Here is a 7513-nt window from a genome sequence, read left to right on the forward strand (position 1 = left end):
AAGATGTAAAATATTATGTGTAACTTACATTTTCATGATGAAATGGTAAAAATTACTTTTTGCAGTTTTTACATTTTTATTTCTTATTGTTACTTTTTGTTTGTTTTGTTTTTTTTCTGAGAAAGAATTTATAGAAGAACATGGACCCTTTATTTGAACTACTACTGTTTTAAAGGTCATGAAGGAGAAACTTATTTTTTGTTTAGTTTTGTTTTTTTACAAACAAATTTGTAAACTTACTTATTTCATTGGTGTGAGGGATTTTTAAACAACTTTCACAATGTCAGGCATCAAGTTTTTGCTTTCAAATATAATTATTGTTTGTAACTGTTATCTACTTGATCATGTCTTAATTATCTTATGACCATATTTTAAAATTCATTGTCCCTAGCCTGAATAAATTTTCTTTGCAACAGAAAATAAATTTCTATTAACGTAATGAATAAACTTTTTCCATAATCAACTATTATTTCAACCTCTAGATAATGTGCCTTGTGGCAAGTATGTGGTAACTGGAAATGTCTAGAAAATGTCATATATATATATATATATATGTATGTGTGTGTGTGTATTTTTCAAATTTATTTTTATATATTTTTATATTTTTTTTATTTATTTATTTATATATATACAATAGAAATAAAATAGAAATATTATATTTAACCAGACATGTAAAAAGAATGGATTTTTTAGATAAAATAAAAGCCATGTGACAGTCTGCGTATGGATAGCGAAGGCCACTGAATTGTGGCATAAAGGTGCAGTGGCGGAAAAATAAACTTCAAATTTACTATGAGCTGTACAAACAAAGCCTACGTAACTATAACAATGAGCTGTGCAAGGCCAGAGAGCTGCATTTATCTGAAATGATTAACAGGAATGTCAACAATTCTCGCACTCTGTTTGCTATGATTGAAAAACTTACAAATCCTCCTAAACAGATAAGCCCAGAGCTCCTTTCCACTGAGAAATGCAACCAATTTGCAAACTTTTTTAGCCAAAAAATTAAAACAATTAGGCAAAATATTAATTCCACACAGTCACACAAGAAAATTAGTCTGTGTCTAAAACCCGGAAATAATTCTGATGTCATGTCACAATTTAAAATGGTGAATTTAAAAGTCCTACAAGAAACAGTTTGGCATTTGAAATCAACAACATGCACTCTGGACATGATACCATCCGACTTTTTAAAAACTGTTTTTACCACAGTAGAAAGTGATCTCCTACTGATAGTTAACAGCTCACTGGCATCAGGCATTTTTCCCCAGTCACTAAAGATAGCTGCTATTAAGCCACTCCTAAAGAAAAGGACTCTAGACGCCTCTATAATGAACAACTATAGACCTGTCTCTAACCTCTCTTTTATTTCCAAGATTATTGAAAAAGTTGTATTTCACCAGCTTCATGACTTTTTAAATGAAAGTGGAAATCTTGATAAATTTCAGTCCAGCTTCCGACCTCATCACAGCACTGAAACAGCTCTGGTCAAAGTGTTAAATGACATTAGGTTGAATACCGATTCTGGTCAAGTATCAGTCCTGGTTCTGTTGGATCTCAGTGCTGCGTTTGATACTGTAGATCACAGAATCCTGTTGCACAGGCTGGAAAACTGGGTTGGACTTTCTGGAGCGGTTCTTAACTGGTTCAGGTCCTATTTAGAAGGCCGGAGTTATTTTGTTACGATCGGCAGCTATGAATCCGAGCGAGTGGCCATGACTTGTGGAATCCCCCAGGGGTCAGTCCTTGGACCTCTTCTGTTCAACTTGTATATGCTCCCTTTGGGTAAAATATTACAAAACTATAGCATTAGTTATCAAAGTTATGCAGATGATACACAACTTTATGTGTCTCTGTCACCAGATGACTGCAGTCCAATAGACTTAATGTGTCAGTGTCTGGAGCAAATAAACACCTGGATGAGGGAGAATTTCCTACAATTAAATGAAGACAAAACTGAGATTATTCTGTTTGGTAGCAAAGAGAAGAGGGTCAGCATTGGCAAACACCTGGAGACTCGGGCTCTTAAAATTACCAACCAAGTTCGTAACCTGGGAGTGTTGATAGACTCAGATCTGACTTTCAACAGCCATATCAAAGCTGTCACTAAGACAGCTTTTTACCAGCTCAGAAACATCAACAGAATTAAAAGTTTAGTCTCCCAGAAAGACCAGGAGAAACTCATCCATGCATTCATCTCCAGTAGACTGGATTACTGTAATGGTCTTTTAACAGGACTTCCTAAAAAGAGCATTAAACATCTGCAGCTCATCCAGAACACTGCTGCTAGAGTTTTAACCAGGACTAAGAGATCTGAACACATCACACCAGTTTTGAAATCTTTACACTGGCTTCCAGTCAGTCACAGAATAGATTTTAAAACCCTTCTGATCATTTACAAATCCCAGAATGGTTTAGGCCCAGAATACATCTGTGATATGTTCAGAGAATATAAACCTAGCAGAGCTCTTAGATCCAAAGACTTTGGTCAACTAGTCCAGGCCAGAGTCCAGACTAAACATGGAGAAGCAGCATTTAGCTGTTATGCTGCAAACAAATGGAACAAACTGCCAGTGGAGATTAAACTTTCACCAAATGTAGACATTTTTAAATCCAGGTTAAAAACTTTTCTTTTCTCATGGGCCTATGCATGAAATCTGCACGGTACCTTTTTTTTTAACTTATCTTGCTTTTAATCATTTTAATGTAATTTATTATTTTATTGTGATTATGTGTTGATTATGAGTTGATGCCTTTTACTATTCTAAATATCTGTAATATCTTTGTTTTATGTAAAGCACTTTGAATTGTCCTGTACATGAAATGTGCTATACAAATAAACTGCCTTGCCTTGCCTTGCCTTGGTGAGTGAGAGCTTTGCAGTCCACCACAAACCTTAAGGCACTGTGGTACAAACTGTTGTAATTTTTAAATGCTGGTGGTTGCAGATTAATCAACATCTACTTCCAAGTAAAGAAACAGATTAGCACTCAAATGTTTTTTATTGGTTTATAAGTGGTTGGCGGGTATGGCGTTAGATTGCTGCCAAATACCTTGATGAGCGTAGCAAATACCCTGGTGAGCGTATTTATCAATTCAGCAGAGCACACACACACGTAGGGATTTGGGAGGTGTGCTCGCCATGCGGGGTGGAGTGGAGGGGGCCATTCAGGGGTCTCGCTGGGGCTCGCTGTCCTCTGGTCCGCCTGGGGTGTCCCCCACGGGGCATGGTGGGTGGGTTATGTGCGACGTGTGGGGTAGCTTGGGGCCCGAGTCAAACTGTACTCGGCCAACTGCTGCAAACAAATCCTCGCTTTTTGTTGTTCCATGAAGCGTCTCAACCACAGCCAGCTCCTGTGAGATTTCCATGGTGTCACTCGCTCCTCTGAGTAAAACTAAAAGCTGCGCTAAATCCGAAATGTCTGTGCTCTCATCACATGCAAGTGAAAAAACAGTAAGTCCAGATGCTTTGGTTTTAAATTGTTCCTTTATGTCCCAACTCTTCAATACGGTGGGTCATCGTGTTGCGGGAGAGGCTGATTTGAGAGAAAACCCTTGTCTGAGATGGGCAGACCAGGAAAGCTGCTGTGGACAGACAGTCTTTAACAAAATCCCCAGTTGAAAAGGATCTTCCAGTCCTTGCAATCAGAGCTGAAATTTCATAGCTGGCCCGTGTCACGCTGTCCTGGATAGCTGAGGCAGGGATGCCCACAGAGATTTTTTTAGGGGTGGCCATATGGTGGCCAAAGAAAATAACAGGGTGGCAAGTCTATGATGCGTAACTACACAAGTCCATGTTGTCTACTGAACAAAAACATGAAGTGGGTCAGTTTGAGCTTATGGCACATAAGAACTTCTGATCAGAAGTGTTCCTAGAAAAAGACTAAATGAAATTATCTGCCATTATATAGGGAAGGCTATTTTCATTTATTACAGCCTTGGTTGTGTGGGTGGGGGACCAAATTCAGCTAGGGGGTCTGGGGGCATGCCATACAGGGTAATATAATAATATTATATTATCCCATAATGGCATATTGGGAGGGACATTTTGGGCATATCTGAACAGACTTGTTCCTCTCAATGTATATGGCGACTACAGCGTTGACCTGCTCAAGCAACCTTAATGAACATCAGCACACTGACTCTTCTCTCCATTAGATTGCACATTTATTATCAATTTGCATTTATTTACATTCTCACGTGTTTATTTCATCAATATTTGTGACCAAAGACAAAATTACAGGGGCAAAATGGCAAAGAGAGGGTAAAAATTCACTCAACTCACTCACTCACTCACTCACTCACTCACTCACTCACTCACTCACTCACTCACTCACTCACTCACTCAGGGATCTGTGTGACCAACAAGCAGTAAACGTGGAAATTATTATAATCCAGCCACCTATGAATGGAGAACCACTTGTCGTTGAAGCCCTGTCTCCTGTCGTTGTACACGGTCCAAGGGTAAACCTTTAGAAATGGCTGTGTTGGTCCATCTGCTCGTGACTGGGACATGTCTAGAACAACAGAGAAAAGCTGTCATTATTATAAAAAAGTATAATGACAAGACCTTCTTTCAGAACTGATCTGCTAAACATCAATTCTATCACCAGGAAAACATCATCCTCACCTGGTGGTCCATGAGCAGGTCCACTACCTGGAGGCTTGGACTGGTCGGGATCCAGCTGTTCTGAGCCCTCTACTGTAAAAGATATTGATCATCATATGCAAATAAACAGAGCCTGCTGTTTCTATAAGATGATTTAGTCTCCGAGTGTTACCAAAGCCCCCAGATTACAACATCAGGATATCATTTTTAACTATTACTATTCATCCCCAGAGGAGAAATTCTTGTCAACACAGCACTACACTCTCAACATTACACTATAGCTAAAGCTGGAGTAATAAACAAATAACAGTTGTGGAAGAAGCACAAGGACGGTAATGTTATACTCCAAGAAAAGGTCTAGGATTTCATCAACTCTGTGATATTGTTCTGTGAAATAAGTCTAGTAAAACTGACGTCCGCAGACGTCAGGGAAACATTAGCGGTTGGCTTAAGTTGCCTTCAGGTGTAGCAACAGTGTCATTCTCTGTCTCTGATTCTTTCTCTGCCTGTCTAGTATTTGCCCTGTGCTGCTCTCCGGTAACTTTCTGTCTCTTAGAGAAGAAAGAGACAATATCTTTGGAAGACTTTCTCTTTATTCTCTGCAAAATGACATAACGTTAGCACACAGTGACTAATTAAATCATGACGCTATTATAGCAAATTCTGTATAATGTTAGCTGCCTGGGCAGTGGCATTCAGACAGCTAACGTTAACTATCATTAAAGACAAGTTGACAAGGTTGTCAGAAATGTTCTTCATCTAACGAAGATAAGGTTTATAATGTTAACTACCTAACCTGTGCAAACAAACCATTTATGAATGGCTTGATTTGCTGAACATTGGCTAACGTTAGCTTCGTAGCATTAGCGCATGTAACGGTAACTATATTGCCATTCATTCCAGGTCATCTACATCCAGATGTTAGCGCTAGCCATCATCCCTGTAATTATTTAAACCCCACTGACAGCTGGCAGAAAACCATTAAACTGAAGTACTTGTGGTTTTATCATATATTTACTGACAAGCCTTTTGTAGAGCAGATTGTTAGAGTCCATTCTATTACCAGTGGCAACATTGCTCTTTGATATTCCCGCTTCTGTGTCCTCGCTCTAAGGCCCTTTCAGTAGGACCCTAGATGTGAGGTGCCCTCTGTGTGCCTGATTAAAATACTTTTTATTTACTTTTTTAATTAGCTTTTGAAATAGTTTGACATTCAAATATAAACAAAGTATGCTGTGCCGTGTTAATAGTTAAAAAAATAAAAATAAAAGTTAAAATACAGTATTTTCTGGGGTGTCCACTTGGGGGCGTCCTTGAGCTGAGGGCCGTGCAAGGGCACTTTGCTGTGAACGGAGTTTAGCTAGCAGCTCACTGGACTTCTTCTTTTGCGCCTCTCCTTCGAACTTGGAAAATGCTGCATATTTTGTGTCATAATGACGACTTATATTGTACTCTTTTTGTATAGCCACAGACTGATTAGAAATAAGACAGACTGCCTTAGAATTAACATCTGTAAAAAAAATATTTCTCCCATGCAGTGTTAAAATGCTTCTTGTCTGTATGCCACTGCGATAGCGCTCCATGTTTATGGTTCAGCCCACAAATTTAACATTACATATGCAAAGGCTCATGGGTGATCTTTGATATGAATAGCAGCACCATGAATGAGGGGTATAGTCCTATACAGCCCTATATATAGTAGTCAGGTAAACTGAGTTTACCAACTAGGGCGGGTTGAGCTTTCATAAACTGTGTATTATGGTTGCTCTTTCAAGAATGACATAAAAGGAAGAACTTTGATATCTAATTGGCGCAAAGGAACCTGCTCATTCTTCTCTGTGGGGGCGGGGGAGGAGGCCTGGCGCGGTGCAGGAGGTCGCAGGTTCGCGTCCCGCACGGGACAGAGAAACAAGCGAGTCCTCAGATGCCAGTACAGTGCGCCGATGAAGTGAAAACTACACCAGCACGCTTCACCTGGAACATCTGGTTCAGGAACAAGTTACCTGGAACTCAGGAGTGTCCAGGAACAAGGTACCTGGAACTCAGGAGTGTTCAGGAACAAGGTACCTGGAACTCAGGACTGTCCAGGAACTCAGGAGTGTACAGGAACAAGGTACCTGGAACTCAGGAGTGTTCAGGAACAAGGTACCTGATCTCAGGAGCAAGTTATCTGGAACTCAGGAGTGTTCAGGAACAAGGTACCTGGAACTCAGGAGTGTCCAGGAATAAGTTACCTGGAACCCATGTGTGTTCAGGAACAAGGAACCTGGAACTCAGGTGCTGTTCGCATGAGTGATATGTGCAGAAAAAGAAACCCACCACAGTTATGCGATCTGCACTTCATGACCCTTAATCTGTCTTAAATCTGAAAATCTGTAAATCATAAATCATAAAAATTCTTCCAAGTCTTCCAAGTTGACCATTAATTCCCTTGTGGAATGATTCAATCACAACATCTTTTTTTTAGCATTTCTGTTTGCTGCTGTTTTTGTTGATTAAATAAAAGCTGTATTCTCTATTTGATCAAGTTCTTCTTGTTTATCTTGGTTTTGTTAATCTTGTATCTGGATGCTTGATAGAAACAATAATGGCTCATTGTTTGAGTCATTTTTAGTACACCATATAAAGATTTTACAAAGAACAGGGGAAATTATGCAACTTGACAAGATTTATTAAAAAAAAAAAATCTAAATAGTAATAAAAATTCAATAAATAAAATGTAAATATCAAATAAAATAAATATAAAATATGATATAATATATCAAATAAACATTGGTACATAAATGAAAAATGAAAAACATATATAAAATATATAAAACATATCTCTTCATATATAATCTACATATATAAATCTACATATATATATATATGTAGTATACTTTTTGTCCTTTTTTTTAGTCCTTT

Source organism: Melanotaenia boesemani, chromosome 2, assembly GCF_017639745.1.
Source record: "Melanotaenia boesemani isolate fMelBoe1 chromosome 2, fMelBoe1.pri, whole genome shotgun sequence".
NCBI lineage: Eukaryota > Metazoa > Chordata > Actinopteri > Atheriniformes > Melanotaeniidae > Melanotaenia > Melanotaenia boesemani.